General features: G+C 36.6%; 1 long non-coding RNA gene across 2 annotated transcripts in view; it reads right to left on the bottom strand.

Moving 5' to 3' along the window:
* Window positions 1-15,646: 15,646 nt before the first annotated feature.
* The window catches only part of LOC123611233, a 261,551-nt gene continuing 254,980 nt past the window's right edge, over window positions 15,647-22,217 (bottom strand). Inside the window, exon 4 of one of the 2 annotated variants that reach the window (XR_006718498.1) lies at window positions 15,647-15,937. This is a non-coding gene — a long non-coding RNA (uncharacterized LOC123611233). The remainder of the gene's footprint in view (window positions 15,938-22,217) is intronic. The other variant, XR_006718497.1, reaches the window with a different exon arrangement.

The following is a 22,217-nucleotide window of genomic DNA, read 5'->3' as shown; positions in this document are numbered from 1 at the left end:
TATGGGAAGGGGGAAAAAGTGAATAAAGGGAAATAAACCACAAGAAATGCTTTAGGATAGAGAGTAAACTATGAGCTGATGGAGGTGGTGGGTGAGAGACAAGCTAGATGGGGGATGGGTACTAGGAAGGGTACTTGTTATGATGAGTACTTGGTGTTGGATGCAAGTGATGAATCACTGAATTCTACTCCTGAAACCAATATTTAACTGCATGGTAACTAACTAAAATTTAAATAAAAAAAATAAATAACTTTCACGCAGTGACCATCCAGCTTCAACAATTATCAACATTTTTTATATGTAACAACCACTTTTTATTTTAGAGCAAATCTTTGTTACCTCATCATTTTACTTGTACATACCTCAGTATTATCAGTCCTGAATAATAGTATACACACAAAAAAAATTACACTAATTCCTTAGCAATGTCTAATACTCAGACTGTGGACTTATTTTTCTCATTACCTCAAAAATATTCTTTTAGTTTTTAGTTTGGTTAATTTGCAATCAGTATTCAAACAAGTTCCCTACATTTAATTTGGTTGATATAACTCTTGGATCTCTTTTAAAGGAAAACATTTTCTCCTATTATCTAGTTTTTATTTTAATGTCATTTATTTGTTGAAGAAAATGGAACATTTGCCCCCAAAGAAATTCCTTTATTCTGGATTTGGACTATTTTATCCATGTCGTGTCATTTTTTAAAAACTTATTTATTTATAGAAGCAGGGAGGGGTAGAGAGAGAGGCAGAGAGAATCCCAAGCAGGCTCCGCGCCAGCAGCACAGACCCCAATGTGGGGCTCGGACCCACAGTCCCTGAGATCATGACTGGAGCTGAAACCAAGAGTGGACACCTAACCAGCTGAGCTACCAACACATCATACCATGTTGTCATTTAATATGAAAGTTCGTTTCTTGTATTTCATGTAAACCAGTTGGTAGATTCTAAAGTTTTGATTAGATTTAAGTTTAATTCTTCTGGCAAGAATACTACATAGGGTGGTTGTCCTGTGTCATTCCTAGCAGGTCAGTTCAGAAGGTATATATGGTTTTATCCCTTTAATGATGTTAAGATTGATCAGTGTGTGTGTGTGGCGGGGGGGGGGGGGGGGGGGGGGGAGGCGGGTTTACCTGGGTGGCTTAGTCAGTTAAGCGTCAGACTTTGGCTCAGGTCATGATCTCACAGTTCATGAGTTTGACCCCTGTGTTGGGTTCTGTGCTGATAGCTCAGAGCCTGGAGCCTGCTTCAGATTCTGTGTCCCCCTTGCTCTCTGCCCATCCCCCACTCATGCTCTCACTCCCTCTCTCTCTCTTCCTCTCAAAAATAAATAGACATTAAAAAAATAAGACTGATCAATCAGTTCGTTGATACCAGCCCAATCTTGTAACCAGTTTCTCATCAACCTGTCATTTAATAATTTTAGTAGTCATTCACAATCAATGCCTAAACCCACTTGATAATGTTAATTTTATGATACTGTCTCCATTTGGAGTTGGAATTATTCTATAAAGAACTTATTAACTTTTTATTTATTCTAAAGTATCATTCAAACAGATATCATATTTTGGAATAATGAATTGGTGCCTTAAATATCTTCAAAAATCCCATTAAGTTTTCTTTTTGCATTATTATAAACTCATGGATTTTATATAAGTGACATGTGTTAATCCATTTTTAGCATTATTATTATTCTGATGCCAAAATTCTCCTACTGTTGGTCAACATGAGCCCCATCAAGATGCCTCCTGTGTCCATTTGTATAGTTCCAGCCTTCTTTGATAGGTTCCTTGTTTTCTGACATAACATAATACTCCTAGGCTGATCTTGAATATTTTCTGCTCCAGACCCAGAATCAATTATTTCTCTGATGTGACTTCATATCTTTTAGTGGAAAAACTGAATTGAGGAGGTACAATATAGAGTCTAGAGATCTGTCATTATTTCTAGGAATTTTATGTGGTCAAAGGTAGAAAAAAAATGTGTACGCACACAGACACACACACACACATTTATATATTCACATATATACCCATTTATATATTCATATACATACATACAAAAAAAGTAAAATAAATCATAGATACAGTACACACACACACACACACACACACACTGGTATTTCCTATTCAAATTTACAGTTTTTATTTAAATGTTCAAATTTTATCTTGGATTTCTTTTCCTTATGCTGATAATCTTGGTTCCTAATGGCATGAATTTACTTATTATTTTTATTCTGTTATAGGATAGTTATATAATTCATAAAAATAACCTCAAAATAACCATACTAATGTTACTACAAAAAACAAGTCTGCTGAATGCAGTCTATTTTTTTTCTGTTTTTTTTTTCTTTGAACATAATCCAGTAAGGATGTACAGTTAATATACTGTGCTACAAAAATCACTTGAAATATTTTTCTCTGTGTGTTTATGCCACTAACTTAGGCTAATTTTTGTCTGTTCTATATTTTAAGAACTGCTCTTTTTTTGATACAAGTTTTTTAAAACATCTACATTCATATGGTTCAAATATCAAACAAACATCGTCCAAAATCAAAATCCTAGACATTAGAAATTAGACATTTAGGGAATCTAATTACGAACTCTTTCCCTCTATACAGTCTATTTCTTCCCTTTCCATACAATCCTTTTTATTAGCTTTTGGTTTATCCTATACTGGACATTTTTGATAATATAAGCAAATGCCTATAAATACTATACTTTCCCCCGTTCTATGCAACAAATCTTGCTGGTCCCTAATCATCATGACCCTTGGTGATGGTTTCACGATCCTTACCCCACTGCCTTTCTTCTCGGAGGAGTAGTAGCACTAATCAAGGACATTCAGAGTAATAGTAAACTCTGTAAGCAGAATTTCCCCCATACTGGTAAAATCAAGGGACCACTGTTGATGTGTGCCCTCATAGTTCCAAGGTGCCATGTAGCCTCAGAATTGAATGTGGCTCTGGCATTGTGGCATGTACCAGGAATTTATCCTCAGAGGTTCATATTATGAAGCAGACCCACAAAATCACAGTTAAATTTTGAGAAATATATCTGATATTTTGGTTTACCATATTGGCAGTTTTCATATAACCAATCATAAAAAAAATCACACCTTTAATTTGTTATGGAAACCTAAATAAGATGACATTTTCAGGAATCATTAAATAAGTCTTGGAAGAGATACCTCGGAGTCCCAAATCATACAAAAATTATATCAAATGTTATAAAGTGTAAAAACAGAAGACTGTCTTTCAGTTTGACATCCTGCCTCTTTCCTAGCTCCATTATTTAAGTGTTATCAATTCATAATGAATTCATTGGTAAGAAATATAATGAATGACTTTATGGGGCACCTGAGTGGCTTAGTCGGTTGAGCGTCTGACTTCAGCTAAGGTCTTGATCTCACAGCTCATGAGTTCGAGCCCTGCGCCAGGCTCTGTGTTGACAGCTCGGAGCCTGCAGCTTGCTTCAGATTCTGTGTCTCCTTCTCTCTCTGCCCCTAACTCACTCACATGCTGTCTCTGTCTCTCTCAAAAATAAATATTAAAAAAATTTAAAGAAAAGAGATATAATGAATGACTTTATTAGTTGCTCATATTACATATGTACACCTGATTCAGCTTCAGAAGCATGTATTGAACCTGTGTATTCTACAAAATTCACTATATTAGGCACAAAAGACAGAAAGATAAATGATGTTTCGTTCTGTTCCTGTTGTTGGAAATAAAGAATAACATATATAAATGATTTCAAACTAACATGAAAAATGTGATGATAAGAATGGTCCGGGTCCATCCATGTGTTTGTAGAGGGGGAAGTGATAGTGGCCTGTAAGCAGGTCAGGTCTAAACGGTGGCTGTATCAGAGGATCCTGGAGTGTCAGGTAGGTGATGGTCGAGAAAGACCCAGAATCTATGATTCTACTAACATGGGGTGTCTACTGTTCACTAGAAGTTGTTAAATTACAGGAAAAATTCACTGCCTTCACAGAGCATACATTCTAGTGGAACACACACACATAACAAACACATAAAAAATAAACACACAATATGATGTCAATAGTGACAACTGCTATGAAGAAACATTAGCCAAAGGGAAAAAAAAAGTAAGAAGGGTGTTGTATTTTTGTCTGGGGGCTAGCAAGGCCTCTCTGAGGAAATGGCTTGTGAACAGGGACTTGATTTAGATTATGTGGAAAGTTATGTGAGTATTGGGGAGAAAATCTTTACAAGCCAAGAGAACAGAAAACTTGGATTATTCACAAAAAACTACAAGGAGATGGGGGAGCTGGATAAGTGCATGCTATTTATGACAGGGAGATACCATGTTTAAGCTCCACTCCCGAACAGGAGTCAGCCAACTATGGCATGCAGGCCACCTCCTGCATGCCACATGTTTATGTAAATAGGTTTTTCGGAATACAGCCAAACATGTTTGTTTATGTATTGTCTATGGTTATGTTCTTTTTACAGCAGCAGAGTTTAGTCTTGCTTGCAAAGTCTAAATATTTGAGGTCTTGCCCTTTACAGAAAAGGTTTACTGACCCCTCCCCTAGAGGCAGCCAGTTGCCTTAACGAGGAAAGTACAGGACATGAGTGATCAGCCAGCACTTAATTAGCAAAGACACACTCCAGAGCTGTCCACCACAAGTGCTTCAGGCAAGAGCAAGAGGCCTTGCTCATTACTCAAATGAACCTACAAAACAGGTTTTCATTCGTGACCTTAGAGTCATTTTTAAATTCTTTACTTTTCTCATTCCAAATCCCAGTGTGTTATATTTTTTGGTTTTCCTTCACTACACTGTATACGTGGAATTCACCCATCTCTCACTACTTCCAGCCCTCACCCCCAATCTAAGCCACCATCACGTCTTGCAAGGACAATCCCAGTAGACTTCAAATGGACCTTTCTGCTACTATTCTTGGCCTCCTACATTGTATTCTCATCACATCGGCCAGAATCTTCTATTAACTATTGAAAGTTAGATGATGTGATTACTCTGTTCAAATTCCATCCTCACACGTCTCACTCGGTAAAGCAAAGTTCTTATCACACAATCTAGCCTCCTTACCTCTCTGACTTCATCTTCTGCCACCCCCTCGTTCACTCTTCTCCAGGTACAATGGCCTTCCTGCTCTTCTACCAACACCGGAAGCCCACTTCCATCCGAGAGGCTTTGCACTTACTCTTTTGTCTACCTGGAGTGCTCTTTCTCCAATATTTACATGGCTCATTCGTCCAAGTTTTTGCTCACATATCACCTTCTGAACAAGGACTTTCGGACTTTAAATTCACAACCCTACCTCACCATCCCAGCATTAGTTACATTCATACCCTGTTTAATATATCCCCATAATATTTAATGCTTATTAAATTTACTTATTTATTTTCTTTTAGCTTCCTCCTTTATTAAGTGAAGAAAGAGATTTTTTTGGAACTTTTTTCTTCTTCACTACTGTATCCTCAACAACAAAAACAGTGCTTGGAACATAGGAAGCAGTCAGGAGGTATTTTATGACTGAATCAATTAGATCAATCCCTCTTTTCACAAGCTGGATATTAAAGGTAGAATTAACAGTATTCTACCTCAGTGGCAGTTTACATATTTTAGAGATACTCGTCACCATGCATATATAAGGTACAGATGAACAAGGTGTAAAACCTAGTGAACTCTATTGTGTACACTTTGCAATGATGCTGAGGACTTGATTCATTTCTAATTTAATTCCATTGCATTCAGAGAAAAGAATTGGTATGATTTTATCCTTTTAGCTTCATTGAAATTTGTTTTATAACCTAACATATTATCTATGCTGAAGCACTATGGTGCTTGAAAAGAATTCAACTGTTTGTTGGCTGAAGTGTATTATAAATGTCAATTAGGTCAAGGCAGTAGATAGTGTTGTTCAAGTTTTCCATATCATTGCTGACTTTCTGTCTAGTTTGTGTATCAATTTTTGAGAGTGAGGTGTGGAAGTCTCTATTATTATTCATGTATCTATTTCTCCTTTCACTTTTGTTATTTTTTGCTTTACATATTTGAGGAGTACTGTCATTAGTTGTGTGTATATATGTATTCTTGCTGTAACTACCTGAAAAAATGACCCTTTCATCACTTTCATCCCTATGAAATATCTTCCTTGTTTCTACTAATATGTTTGTCTTAAAGTCAATTTTGTCTGCTAGTAATGCCATTATTCCATATCCGTGATGGTTACCATTTGCATGGTGTATCTTTTTTTTCACCTCTTTGCTCTCTCAGTCCATTGAGTCTGAATCTACAGTGTGTCTTGAGGAGAGCATAGGGTAAGATCTCCCTTATTTTTATTTCAGTCTGACAATGGCTGCATTTGATTTGGATGCCTAATTCATTCTTATTCTATGTAATTATTCACGTTTGGATTTATGTTTGCCATTTTGCTATTTATTATCAAAATGGATGCAGCTATAGGTAAGAGTGCCTTGGATTCAAACTTTCCTTATCTGAATATTAGTCACTTTTCACTAACAGTGTTTCACATTTTGTTTTATTTTTTTATTTTTTTAAGTGTATTTATTTATTTTGAGAGAGACAGAGAGAAAGAGAGAGAGAGAGAGAGAGAGAGAGAGAGATGAGTGAGATATATATAAAGAGCGTGCACACAAGCATGAGCAGGGGAGGGGCAGAGAGAAAGGGAGACAGAGAATCTCAAGCAGGCTCTGCACTGTCCAGCACAAAGCTCGATGCTGGGTTCAAACTCACAAACCATGAGATCATGACCTGAGCCGAAATCTAGTCAGGCACTTAACTGACTGAGCCACTCAGGTGGCCCTCAGTTTGTTTTAAATCATTGTCAATCTCCAGGGCTCTGAATGTTTGTTTTTGATAATATTCTCTAGTTTTATCATTGCCCTTTGAGGATAGAATATGGTGATCTCTTCATTCTACCATGCTAGGAATCCATCCTCACCAATTATGAGGATTTTGCAATAGTTCAGGAATAATATGAAGACAGAACTAGGAATGAATAGTGACAAACACAATAGAAGAGATTTAATAAACATTTAAAAGTACACAAAATTTGGGGCGCCTGGGTGGCGCAGTCGGTTAAGCGTCCGACTTCAGCCAGGTCACGATCTCGCGGTCCAGGAGTTCGAGCCCGGCGTCAGGCTCTGGGCTGATGGCTGGGAGCCTGGAGCCTGTTTCCGATTCTGTGTCTCCCTCTCTCTCTGCCCCTCCCCCGTTCATGCTCTGTCTCTCTCTGTCCCAAAAATAAATAAACGTTGAAAAAAAAAATTAAAAAAAAAAGTACACAAAATTTGAAGAATAATTGTATTCAAGAAGGATAAATTCCAAGCCAATAAAACATAATGGTTAAAATTGCAGGTTTATTAGCACCACGCTCTAACCTACTGAGCTAACCGGCCAGGACTAAAATTGTAGGTTTAAATCTTAACTCTGGCACTTTAGATTGGATGATCATTTTAGGCCTCAGTTTCCTCATCTGAAAAATAGTTATAATCATTCTGGTGTAAGGACTTAATACAAACAATGCATATAAGATTGTTTACACACTACCTGGCGTCTTGCAATTTCCTAAAAATTGTAGCTATGACTTTTACCATTATTAGGTCATCCTCTGCTCCCATCAGCTCTTTGTTAAAGGCATTAATAGCATCACTGGAAACAGATCACAGCCACCTAGGGCATACTCCATAAGAGCTCTGTAAATTAAGGTACTCCTAATTCTTGCTAATCACAAATAAGAGAAATTTAAGCAACATTCTTAAAATAATTAAGAAACATACTATTTTCTATACTAAAATCTCTAAATATGTTATGGCATAATTGTCACATTAATAAGAAATATGATATTTTTAAGAGAAGTTGTCAACTACCTTTAAAATAGCTGTCAAATTTTTGTCCCTATTTAATATATTCCAAAGGGGTTTTAAAAATAACGTTTATTTCCTCTCCATTTTTCCTCATTCCTTCAGCAAACACTGATTATTTTCCCTAGTGTTCTGAATACAGATTGAAATCAATGTGGATTTGGGGTTTATTATTTGATTAGTGCACCTGAATCATTAATGACATGAGCTCAACTCTTAAAATAGTTTGAATAAAGAGCTTCTGTCACAGATCACGCACAGGGAGACCAACAACGCAAGCCTTCATTTCTACACATTAATATTAACTACTACCTCATGCCCTAGACCTTATTTCAGTAGAAAAATCAAATGAATTCTAACATACAGCATGATGGTCATGTTTTTATTTATTTTTAGTTATTTATAATTTATACTTCCCATCCTTTCAAAATATGTTTGAAGTTCCTTTTAATAAACAGATAAAGGCAAAGGAGACCAGAAAGAGATAGCAAAAGGGGTACAGATTATTCTGTCCAGACTCTGGGCCCAGAAGGTCACTATGATTGAGCATTTCTTTTAGCCCTGACCTTCCTGGCAGCCAAGAGAAAAAGTGAAATAATGGATTACATATTCTCAGTGTCTGATTAAAGGAAATGTAATAGTATCGCAGATGACAGAAACTTTGCTTGCAGTGAAATTCCTGGAGGAATTCAATTTCACAAAACCTATGCAAGACACGTTGTGTAACATATAAAACAAAAAAAGATTTCCTCAGCAGTTTGCAATAAATGAAAATATATACCTCATGTGGTCATTGGAAATTCCATGACTTCTTAATAAAAACCAAGGAAACAATACTAAATATTAGCACAGAGAATGCTTTTAATGATGACGTCACCAGTCATCTGAATTTCCACATCTAATAGACTCTGCAGAGCCATCCACTGATTATTTTGTGGCAAAGTCTGCTCCTCTAACTCTTCTCTGTGGCTTCCTAGAGACTGCTTTCTCCAGGTTACCTCCTTCTCTGATCACTCCTGTCCTGATGGACCCCCAAAGCTCTACCCTTGGCTTTTTTTACTCCACACGTTTATCCTGAGCAATTTAATTGATAAGCATGCTAACCACATACCAATGACTCACACATCCAAATAACTATCCCAGGGCTCTTTCCCGAGGTCTAGTCCTTCACGTCAACTCCTGAATGTTTGAAAGACATTTAAAACTTATTAGGTTCCTATCAGAACCTGTTTTCCTTTGTATCCTCTATCTTGGAAATTCACACCATTTCCCAAACATTACTAAAGCACATCGATCAGCTCCTCCTCATTTCTACCTCCTTACTGGTTTTCCATATCTATCTGATCTTTCTCATCCTCACTGTGACTGTTTTATTTCAAGCCCTTTGCATTTTTATTTGTGTGCAAGTCTGCCTTGCTCAGCAGTGAGCTCTTTGCAGGCAGGGGCCTGATTCACCTTTAAATTCTGTACCAAATACAGATGGAAACTAGAAAGCTATTGGTTAAGTAAATACATATTTAATAAACAAAAGGAAAAATAATCACATGAAGAGCTAATGAAAAGTACTGAGTTACATTCTTCACATCATATTTCATTGAATCTATGAGGCTCAATTGTAAGATATATCATTATTTTATGAGCCATTAAACAGGAGAAAATAGTACTGATTGTTGTAAGATGCTATTGATTGTCAAACACATTCTAGTTTCAGATGTGAGAAAATATGACTAAAATAAATGTGTCTGAAGATTGATGAAATTATGATACATTATATCTAAGTTGAATTATATCATTTTACATTGATTTCAAAAGAAACTAAAGAGCTTTGATGCCTCAAAACAGCTGCCTGATAGCAAGGACCCCTGAGAACCTCTTTCTTCGGTTACTTTGTACAGCCCTGTTTAGCTTAGTTTGGGTCATAATGATATCATATATTTTGCCTTGTTAATTAAAGCAAGAACTACATACTCCATCCAGGTGCTCTTTCTTCTTTCACTTTCTCCTGATTCAACCATGCCTCTCACCACACCCAAAGAGTATTTTTTAATTGAAGTTCAGTTGACATACAATAATATATTAGTTTCAGGTGTATAACATAGTGACCCAACAATTATATACTTTGAGAAATGCACACCTCAATAAGTATAGTTACCATCTGTCACCATAAAAAGTTATTAAAGTATTATTGACTACATTCCCTATGCTGTACTTTTTATTCCTGTAACTTATTTATTTTATGACTGGAAGTTTGTACTTCTTTTTTTTTTTTTTAACGTTTATTATTTTTGAGACAGAGAGACAGAGCATGAACGGGGGAGGGTCACAGAGAGAGGGAGACACAGAATCTGAAACAGGCTCCAGGCTCTGAGCCGTCAGCACAGAGCCCGACGCGGGGCTCGAACCCACGGACCGCGAGATCATGACCTGAGCCGAAGTCGGACGCTTAACCAACTGAGCCACCCAGGCGCCCCTGGAAGTTTGTACTTCTTAATCCCCTTTACCTATTTCACTCTACCCTCTCACACTCCTCTCCGACAACTATCAGTTTTTTCTCCATATTTATGAGTCTGTTTCTGGTTTTGTTTGTTTGTTTGTTTGTTTTGTATTTTAGATTCCAGATACAAGTGAAATTATATGTCTTTCTCCATCTGACTTCTTTCACTAAGCATAAATACTTCCAGGCCCATCCACTTGTTGTGAATGGCAAGATTTCATTCTTTTTCTATTGCTGAGTAATATTCCTTTGTATATATAAATGACAATTTCTTTATCCATTTATTCATTCATGGACACTTAGTTTGCTTCCATATTTGGCTTTTATACCACAATAAACAAAGTAGCATATACTTTTTGAATTAGTGTTTTTGTTTTGTTCAAGTAAATGCCCAGAAGTGGAATTACTGGATTATATGGTATTTCTACTTTTTACTTTTTGAGGCACCTCCATACTGTTTTCCACAAAGGTTGCACCAATTTACCTTCCCACCAACAGTGCAGGAGGGTTCCCTTGTTCTCACATTCCAACCAACACTTGTTATATCTTACCTTTTTGATACTAGCTATTCTGACTGGTATGAGGTGATATCTCATTGTGGTTTTTGATTTGCATTTCCCTGATGATCAGTGATATTGAGCACCTCTTCATGTATCTATTGGCCATTTGCATGTCCTCTCTGAAAAATTTTCACTCAGATGTTCTGCATATATTTTAAATCAGATTGTTTGGGTTTTTTCCAGTGTTGAGTTGTATGAATATTTTATATATTTTACATATTAGCCCCTGTTGGATGTATCATTTGCAAATACCTCCTCCCATTCAGTAGGCTGCCTTTTCATTTTGTTGATGGTTTCCTCTCCTGTGAAAAAGCTTTGTAGTTTGGTGTAGTCACAATGGTTTAATTTTGTTTTTGTTTCTCTTGCCAGGAAAGACATATCTAGAAAAGTGTTTCTACAGCTGATGTCAGAGAAATTACTGCCTGTGTTTTCTTCTAGAAGTTTTATGGCTTCAGGTCTTATATTTAGGTCTTTAATCCATTGTGCGTTTATTTTGTGTATGGTGTAAGAAAGTGGTCTGCTTTCATTCTTTTCCATGTATCTGTACAGTTTTACAGCACCATTTATTGAAGAGACTTTTTCCCCCATGGTATATTCTTGCCTCCTTTGTCATAGATTAACTAACCATGTAAGTGTGAGTTTATTTGTGCACTCATAGAAAGTCTGTCTTAATCTGCCCAGCTACCATAACAAAATACCATAGAATGTGGACAGGTAGCTTACACAACAGAAATCTATTTTCTCAGAGGTCTTGAGGCTGGAAGTCCAAGATCAAGATGCCAGCATGGTCAGGATCTGGTGAGAGTTCTCTTCCTGGCCTACAGATGGCTACCTTCTTCCTGTGTCCTTAGAAGTGTACAGGAGGAGTGAGAGCTAGCTCTGATTTCCCTTCATCTTCTTATAAGAGCTCTAATCTGTTTCTGGGGACCCACTGTCATGACCTCATCTAAACTTAACTATCTCTAAGAACCCATCTTCAAATACTATCATATTGGAGGGTTAGGGCTTCAACATGAATTTGGCGGGGGGGGGGGGGGGGGGGGGGAGGTGGTGGAGTACAAAAACATTCAGTCCATAACAGAGTTCCCATCACACAAAGCACCTGGCTCAATTTTGTTTCCTTCCTGGGCTCCACTTTTATTTAAAAAAATTCAGAAAGTTAGAGAAAATAATCTCCTTTCTTTGGTCTAGAAAAGAGAGAAGATAGCCCGAACCTTCTGCCTGTCCTCTTAGGGACTGTGTTTTGAGACCACACATACATGAAGTAATTAAGTGGTAATTCACTGATGCTTTCAAAACTTGGCTAGTTGTCAGACTTTGCAGAGAAGTGATCAAACAGCAGTTGTTTCTAGAGGCATAGCTGGAAAAGCAATGCTGTTGTGATGGGAATTGAAAGTCATTCATTCATTCATTCATCCATTCAATAATGATAGTGCACTTACGATTTGCCAGGCATTGTGGTATAGCCTTCATCCATGTATCAAAGTGGGTTTCAGTGGTGCACTACTCTAGAAACTTCAGATATTAGGAATTCTCTCTTAAGCATTTGAAATGTCTTGGAAATTTAATTCTATTTTGTAATTACTGTGAGAACTCCAAACTACCAGTCACACTTATGATATGGGGAAGCGGCAAGATGGGGAGGATTTTCTAGTAGTTTCTGCTTTGAAATCCCAGATGATAATATTCTCACATGAACTTTGCCTCACCTCCACAACATTAGGTTCAAGCAGGAAAAAGGGCCTTTTTGGCTCCAAATCTAGTCTAGAGCTCTCTGTTTATAACTCACTTCCCCCTTTAAAGTAATAGCTCTGTGTTTTTTGTTTGTTTGTTTGTTCATTTTGTTTTTGTTTTTTCCCCCTGACTTTATCTACATAAAAATACTGAATGAAAGAAGAAAGATGAAGAATAATATGATCCCAAACTTGTGTCAATGATGGCTAGTCTTGCACCATTTCTTTGTAAAAACTCATTCACTGCTTTTGGTAACTGGGCTCTTCCATGGACTTCCACTTCTTCCACAGACATCCCCAGATCATTAATTTACTTATTTCCACTGGTACAGATGATGGTGACGATGAAGATGATGATGATAATGAAGATGAAGATGATGATGATAGTGAAGAAGAAGATGATTAGAGGAGAGAACTGTATACTGACTACTATGATACAGGTTTTAGGCTAAGAATTTTATTTATTCCCAATAATAGTTCCATGAAGTAGAACTATTATTAAGTTATTTTGAGAATGAGATTAAGTTTTACAGAGGTAAGTAATTTTCCTAGGCTTACCTAACTGGAAAATGGCAGAGCTGGATGTGAAGCAAGGTCTGCTCATTCCAGATCCAAGTACATAACTATGGTAGGTATAGCCAGCTTTGGAATTTGCCATCAGAAGGAACCTAGCTCCAGCAGTTCTTATTGGTGTGTTCTTAGGCAACTTGAAGAACATTTAAGATTTGGTGCCTTTATTTGTACACATCAGACTAATATGCTTTTCTTCTCAAGATCTGTTGTGGGGACACCTGGGTGGCTCAGTCAGTTAAGCGTCCGACTCTTGATTTTGGCTCAGGTCATGATCTCACAGTTCGTGATTTCAAGCCTCACACAGCCTGCTTCGGATTCTCTGCCTCCCTCTCTCTCTGCCCCTTCTCCTCTTGTTCTCTCTCTGTTTCTCTCTCAAAATAAATAAACTTAAAAAAAAGAATAGTTGTGAATACTTGTAAATATAATGAAGGAACATGGCTTTAAGGTGGTCATTGTTGGTTTCTTTCCTTTTAGAACGACCTGTTAACAATTTCTGGTGCTACATACACTAAATTGGTGTTCTAACATTTAAAATTAAGATTTTAAAATTAATAAACTCCTTTTTTATATAACAGTTTAAGATTAACATAAAAATGAATAGGTAATATAGAGAGTTCCCATATACCCTCCTCCCCCATATACAATCTCCATTATTATTAATATTTTGCATTAGTGTGTGAGATAGGTTGTAATTATTGAGCCAATATTGATACACTATTATCAACTAAAGTCCCTAGTTTGCGTTAAGTTTTATTCTCTGTGTCATACAGTTCTATGGGTGTTGATAAATGCATAATGTCACGTATCCAACATTGTTGTATACACAATAGTTTCACAGCCCCCCAAATCCCTTGTGCTCTATGTATTCATCCATTTACCTCACTTCTCTGAGTCCCTGCCAACCACATGTCTTTTTTACTGTTCTTATAGTTTTGCTTTTTGCAAAATGGCATATAATTGGAATCAAGCAGGATGTAGACCTTTAGTTTAGCTTCTTTCAGTTAGCAATATGCATTTAAGCTTCCCTTATATCTTTCCATGGCTTGATAACTCATTTCTTTTTATTATTGAATAATATTCCATTGTATGTATGTGCCACAGCTTGTTTTTCCATTTACTTATTGATGAACATCTTGGTTGATTCCAGTTTGAGACATTATGAGTAAAGCTGTTGGAAACATTTATGTACCCATTTTTGTGTGGACATGTTTTCAAATCAAGTGGGTAAATACCTAGGAACACAATTGCTGGATCATATGGTAAGACTGTGTTTACTACCAAACACTCTTCCAATATGGATGTATCATTTTGCATTCCCAACACCAATGATTAGGAGTTCCTAATGTTCCACATCCTTTGCAGCATATGCTATGGCGAATTATTTGGACTTTAGCCATTCTAATAAGTAGCATTGATATCCCATTGTATTAATTTGTAATCCCCTTATGGAACATACTGAATATATTTTAATATGTTTATTTGGCATTTGTAGATACATATCTGGTGAAGCAGTGTTTCATGTTTTTTACCCATTTCTTATTAGAATATTCATTTTCTTAGTGTTGAGTTTAAAAGTTCTTTGTAGGGGCGCCTGGGTGGCCCAGTCGGTTAAGCGTCCGACTTCGGCTCAGGTCATGACCTCGCGGTCCGGGGGTTCGAGCCCCGCATTGGGCTCTGTGCTGACAGCTCAGAGCCTGGAGCCTGTTTCAGATTCTGTGTCTCCCTCTCTCTGACCCTCCCTGTTCATGCTCTGTCTCTCTCTGTCTCAAAAATAAATAAATGTTAAAATAAATAAATAAATAAATAAATAAATAAATAAATAAATAAAGTTCTTTGTATATTTTGTATACGAGTTCTCTATTATATGTCTCACAAATATGTTCTCTCAGCCTGTGGCTTATCTTTTCTTTTTCTTCACAGTGTCTTTTGCAGAGCAGAAGCTTTAATATTATAAAGTCCAACTTATCAATATTTTCTTTCATGGATCATGCTTTTGGTGTTATAGTTAAAAATTCACCATCACATCCCAGGTCACCTAACTTTTTTTCTCTGTTATCTTTCTGAATTTTTATAGTTTTGTATTTCATATTTATGTTGATAATCCCTTTTGAGTTGACTTTTGTGAAAGATATAAAACCGATGTGTGGATTCACTTGTTTGCATGTAATGTCCAATTATTCTCACATTGCTTGTTGAAAATATACCATTTACCAGTATCTTTTGAGGAACTTTTTTTTAGTTCAGACCTCATAAGTTTGTTCGGATTGAGCTTTCTTTAGCAGTTTTCCACATACTTTTACTGCTGAGGAATAGCCTATTTTAATCTACGACAAAAAGTGGGTTCTACTTTGGGCCTAAGCCATTGGTGATGTTTTTTGTTTGTTTGTTAGTGACCTTTGGAGTATGCTTAAAAATGCTGCTAAAATAAAACTGAATTTAAAAAAAGAAAATGATATCCAAGAAAGGTCCACGCCTCAAGGTCTTTAAAAAAATATGTGAGATAATTGCTTGTCAACTATTTGCTTAAAGGGTATTCTCTCCAGCTCAAGAAAAAAACAGGCTAGCTTTTTTATCTTATTCCCTATGTTACCTTTTGGCACATCTCTTGAAAACAGTCTGACTAGGTAGTAGAATTCAGTCTTGTCCAGTGGATGTTTTAGCCATTTTTTTAAGGCTCCTTCTTCAACTCTTTTCTTCTCCCTGTTAAACATAAATTCACAAAGGGAGCCAAAAGCTTTTCATATTTTCTCATAATACTGCTAATGAAAAAAGATGCTGAAAGATTTCACCTGATGAAAACTCAAATGTTTGCATTTTTTATAGAATGCTACTCTTTCACCCAAAGAATATTCCATTGCTTGCAGAATGTTAAAATGCGTTGACTGGATAAACTTAAGAGATAACATATCACCAATCTCCTCCTGAATCTGTTTCTTTTGAGGTTATTTTTTGGGGAAGGTGATACAATCATAACAAGAAATCAGGATGCATTGAATTATATGTAATAAAAACATAATTAAATGTTTTAACCAGGAAAGGGACTTATTTTCTTAGATAGCAAGAGGACTGAGATTGGCAACTCAGTGCTGATTCAGGTGTTCAAGCAAACGGCATCTTTCAGTCTCCCTACTTTACCATTCTTGGTGTGCCATCACAAAATGGCTTCTTGCCTGTCTGACCATGGCAGGTGGATTTTAGGCAGGAAAACAATGGGGCAGATTTATCAAGATAACAAAATCTTCCCCCAAATCCCAATAGGCTCCCACTTACATCTCATTAGACAGATTTATGTCACATGGCCACCTGTAACTACAAGAAGTACTGGGAAATGAAATGTTTTGTTTTTAGCTGTGGGTACTGCTGCCTCATTCTTTTAGTAATGAAGAAGGCAACAAGAAATATATATAATATTGGTTACTTAGACTGTCGGCAACACAAACTGTCTGTCGAACTACTCTGAAGTTTGACAGCACATAGGTTAAGCAACCAAACTCAAAAAAAAAAAAAAAAAAGACAAACTTCAATAAGGTTTTAGTTACAATTTATAGGTAATAAGGTACATCCATAATTCCTTTAATAGTGAGGAGGATGACTATGTTGATTTCCCCATAGCTCAATGTTTTTAATCATACTGTACAGCAATACGTTTTCAAAATATTTTTAAAATTCATTCGTTCTCCTCCATTTCTTCCATCACTCTCCTAAGATAGGCCTAAATTCAATAGTTTCCCACCCTTACAACTCCTACTCATTTCAAATTCACCTTCCAAATATCTTCTAGGAAGTTGAAAAACACAAATCTATGTGTTAGTCAAAGTTATGCTACCCATTTTTTTGTATAACTCCTCCGTCAGAAAACAAGCCCTAGCTTATTCACTATCTGAACCAGGCTCTCCCTACCACTCCAGCCTGGATTCTTGTCTCCTCCTCCCACATATTTGACATTCACAAAATATCTTTAATAGTCATTCTACTCCATGGGATTTTTGCTGGGATTAAATAAGGTACACAGTCCAATATCTGGCATGCATTGTTACAATGATCCATGTCTTCCCAGTCTCTTCCCATGTAATGTTCCTGTGATCAAATCTCCCTTTCATATTTTCTCATGTTCATCAGATGAACTCTTTCATTAAGCAATAACAAACAAAACTAAGAGGAAACAAAATTGACTTTGTCCGATACCAGCACTTCAAAGATGCCTTTCCTGCCTCTTGTCTGTGCTTTCATAAGATTGTGTAACTATGTCCATCATAGAATCCAGTTCCTCCTACTGAAAGTGTCTGTATGGATGTTTGTGCATTAAGCTAGCCTGTTGCTTGTGTTTCTTTGAAGGACTGTATTATCAGTGTTAGTAGACTGACTGGCACATAGTAGGTGCTTCATAAATGTTGACAAAAGTAATTAAATTATATATACAAGCTCTTTAATTACAGAGAAGGCTATCTCGTTTTTGTATTGTCAAAACCATTTCCTCTGTTAAACGTTTAAATTCACATGGAAATTAAATTTACCAATGAAGCAAGTTACACACTAAAGAAATTGCAAACCAAGAAAAACCAATTATTCAGAACTTCTTTAAAAATGCAATATATAATAATTTGAGGGAGAAATGACATTGGGAAGTAAATGTTTAAAAAAAACTAAAAAGTGCTAGACTGGACTGAAATGGAATAGTGTTTTGTTTCGTGTTTTTTCTTCCTTAAGCTTGCCCTCAGGCTTACAGAATATGATGTCTCCTCAGTTCTTATTTTGGTCTTGCAGGAGCTAACGAATGTTTCCAGACTTATATCTAGTTTTTATCACACTCCTATGATATGAGTATATAGTCCTTATTATGCTTCTACAAAATATAATCTAATGTATTGTATGCATGGGGTGAGCTGAGGATTCCCATAATTCTCTTCAAATCTTAAAACTGAGAGAGAGCCTATGTGCCCTCCCACCCCATTTAGCAAATACAGAAATTGGAGCTAAAAATGTTAAGTCACTTGCCCAAGATCACAAAGTACTAATGGCAGAGCTAGTACTAGAACTGTGACATAAGACACAAATAACACTTTTTTGACAGGAACTCAGAAATAGATCCCAAATCCCATAGTGGAAGCTTTATTCTGTCAATTTGCCTATGCTGGAACTACATTTCCCACCATCCGCTTCTCTGTTATTTTCTAATCTGAGTTGGCAAAAACAGAAGTGCACAGAGATTTGGAAGGCAGAAGCAAAGAAGCATTAAACTTTGAAAGTCACCATGATTTGATGTATGGAAAGGAGATCCACGGGGAGAGCAGATCGCAACTTGTCCTCACTCGCTATTGCTTTCTCTCCAACTCCCCTTTCCACTGGCTAATCCTGCTGACCAACCCTGACCCCAGACCATAAAAAACAGTCTTCCACAAACCTGTCAACTCTTCCTTGTAGTCCCACTCTAGCAGCTGCTGTCCTTGGGTTTAGAAGGACTGCTAGTGACTTTTCTCTGATCCTCTAACTCATTACAGACCTTCATTTCCCAGTGACTCCTCTACCACTGTGGGTGCCAGTGTCCTACAATAAATTCCTTATTCCATGATGCTCATAGAACTTCTGCTTTCCTGGCTGAACTCTGCTATACACAGTTAACCCATTAATGCGCATATCTTGCATATCACCATTTTAAGAGAGAGAGAAAACAAAACAATATTGCTAAGTTGACATTTAGAAAGTATTAATTACAAAGCAAGAAACTGATCACATAAGTTATTATATAGATTTACATATAAAGATCAAGCTTTAGTTCTCAAATAGAAGTTTTTGTACAATGATCACCTATGATAAGATTTAATTTTTTTAAACTTTAATTTTTTTATGTTTATTTATTTATTTTGAGAGAGAGAGAGAGAGAGAGAGAGAGAGCACAAGCAAGGAAGGGGTAAAGAGAGAGCAAAAGAAAGAATCCCAAGGAGGCTCCATGCTGTCAGCGCAGAACCTGATGCGAGGTTCTATCCCACAAACTTGTGAGAACATAACCTGAGCCTAAATCAAGAGCTGGATGCTTAACCAACAGAGCCACCCAGGTGCCCCTAAAAAAGGTGTTTTTTTAAATGCTTATTTACTTTGAAAGAGCACACATGTGAATAAGGGAGAAGCAGAGAGACAGGGAGACAGAGAATCTCAAGCAGGTTCTGCACTGTCAGCCCAGAGCCCAACCCAGGGCTTGAAACCATGAACTGGTCAGATCATGACCTGAGCTGAAACCAAGAGTCAGATGCTGAAACCAAGAGTCAGATGCTCAACCAACTGAGCCAACCAGGAGCCACTGATGAGTAAAGCACACAAAGATTAGACCTGTTATTACATAAACACATTGATATAGTAAAATATCTAAGAAGGACTACAACAAAGAAGCCTCTTTAACCTGGTATTTTCCAACCTTATTTGTCAACAAAAAGACGTGTTTTTTTGTTTTGTTTTGTTTTGTTTTTTTATCAAGTGTGGACTATTAGTATTAATCAAACCAGTTTCCCAAACCACACTTTACTAGTTCAGGGAAAATAGCATTTTTTAAAATAGTAAGATTTTAAATTATAACTTAAAGAAAGTATGTATTCTATCCCTTAGCATGAATAATACAAAGGAATTCCACCGGATTTTAATTGTAAAATTACTAGTAAGAAAGGCCTTGAAGGCCTTGCCCAGTTCTCGTCCACATAAACATGTTTTTTAATGGACTCAATGAATAATGACCCATTGGTTGGCTGAATAAGTGGAAGAATGAATAAAGAACATCTCTATCCTGCAATTATTAGTACACAGCAGGATTACTGCTATTGAAAATGAGTCTGGTTCTCCTACCTCTTTCTATTATGTGCTGCCAATCCACACTCAGCCAGGCTGTTTCTGAAAAATGTTGGTATGAATACACCCTTCAATATTTCTTCCACACTGACTGTAAATATAATCTAGGCATAAATCATCAAAAGTAAATACCAGTGAACACTTTAATCCTTTATAATAAATCAGGGAAATGGGGAGTCTATGCCTGATGATGAAGTTTTAGTGTAGGTCAAACCTGTGGTTTGCTGAGGAGGCAGCATTTGAGAAAACAGGGAGCATTTAGTTAAAGAATCAGAGTTTGACTATTGGGTAGGAATTGTTTCATCTATCTCTCTTGGTTATTCAGTAGCTCTGTTGTTTGATTTAAGTAAGCCAAATCAAATAGGAGCAAGTATTTTTTTCTGAATGCCTACCATCCCAAGGAGCTGAGCTAGATGCTAAATAAGATAGAAAACTGAATCAGAAAAATCTTTGGCCCCCAAATAATTTCTATACAATAAGGTAGAAAAGATACATATGTCAACAATTTTAACACAAGGTAGAATTTTGTAAATATCACAGGTGAAGTATAGATTAAAGTTCTACCAAAGTTAAGAAGAGAAAGCAATTACTTCCAGATGGAGAGAACAGGAAAACCTTCTTAAAGTTGGTGGCACTTGAGCCAAATCTTGAAGAAAAGATCAGACTGAAAATTCTGAAAGATAGATTAATGAAACTAAGGAAGGCAAAGACATGGACATAGTATTACCAGATAAATCCAGAATGCTTAGATAAATTGAGATTTCAAATAAAAAAAATCAATATAAGAATGCATCACACACTATTTAGGACATACCTATACCAAAAATTATTTGTTGTTTATCTACAATTCAAATTTAACTGAGGTTCCTTGAATTTCTATCTGTTACATTTAGCAACTCTACCTGGAGAGAAAAATACATAGGATATGCTGGGAAAAGAGTGTGGTTTTGCTGGTGGATTGAATTGTGCCCATCAAGTTGATACGTTGAAATCCTAGCCTCCAACAGCTCAGATTGTAACCCTATTTGAAAATAGTCTTTACAGGATATCAGGTTAAAATAAGGCCATTAGAGTGGGTCTCTAATCCAATATGACTGATGTCCTTTTAAAAGGGGAAATTTAGACATAGCAATGGACACACATTAAGGGAAGATAATGTGAAGATGGAAAAAGAGATTGAAATTATGTTTCCACACCTAAGGAATGTCTTGGGCTACCAGAAGCTGGAAAAGCAAGTCAGAGTTTCTCCCATGGGTTTTAAAGTAATCATGGCCCTGTTACCTGCTTGATTTTGGAATTCTAGCTTCCAGAACTATGAGACAATAATTTCTGTTGTTCTAAGCCACTTTGTCTGTGGTACTTTGTTACAGAAGCCTTAGGAAATTAATGCAGTTGGCTATAGCCAAAGGTAATTTCCAAAGGGTAAAGGTAGGAATTCTGTCGGCTGAGGTAAGACTATAGGGGGCCTGGAATCCCCAGGAAAAAGAGTCTAATCTCCGTCTGCTTCCTGTGCATTCTAAAATGGGTGGCTCAGTCAGTTAAGCATCTGACTCTTGGTTTTGGCTCAGGTCATGATCTCAGGGTTCATGATTTCAAGCCCTGCATTAGTCTTCGTGTTGCCTGTGCAGAGCCTGCTTGGCAGTCTCTCTCTCTCTCTCTCTCTCTCTCTCTCTCTCTCTGTCTGTCTCTCTCCCTCTCTCTGCCCCTCCTCTGCTTGTGCACATGTGAGTTTAAATAAACTTTAAAAAATAAATAAATAAGCAAATAAATAAAATGTAAAAAACAAAAGAAACAAAACTTAGACTGGTTTCTGTAGCATGACCATTAAGGAAAGTTAAGCAATGGCTCAAACATATCTTATCTCCTAGAATATTCATTTTACTTTTTTCTGGAAACAAACAACACAAAAGGATATATTATGAAGCAAAACACAAAATTTATACAAATTTTTAGGTCAGAATAAGACTATAAACTCTTTGAAATAAATTTCAAGTTCTTTGCCCCTGCTTCTGTTTAGGGCCTCAAATCCTCAGAAATAACATTTTTATTCCTTTTTCACCAGAAACACATTGGTGAAAAAGTTTGAAAACAATATTTAATAGTGAAGAGCCACAGAAATTTTAAAACAGATAATCTGAAAAAAATT

Source organism: Leopardus geoffroyi, chromosome C2 (genome assembly GCF_018350155.1).
Source record: "Leopardus geoffroyi isolate Oge1 chromosome C2, O.geoffroyi_Oge1_pat1.0, whole genome shotgun sequence".
Lineage (NCBI taxonomy): Eukaryota > Metazoa > Chordata > Mammalia > Carnivora > Felidae > Leopardus > Leopardus geoffroyi.
This window is presented reverse-complemented; position numbering and strand designations above follow the sequence as displayed.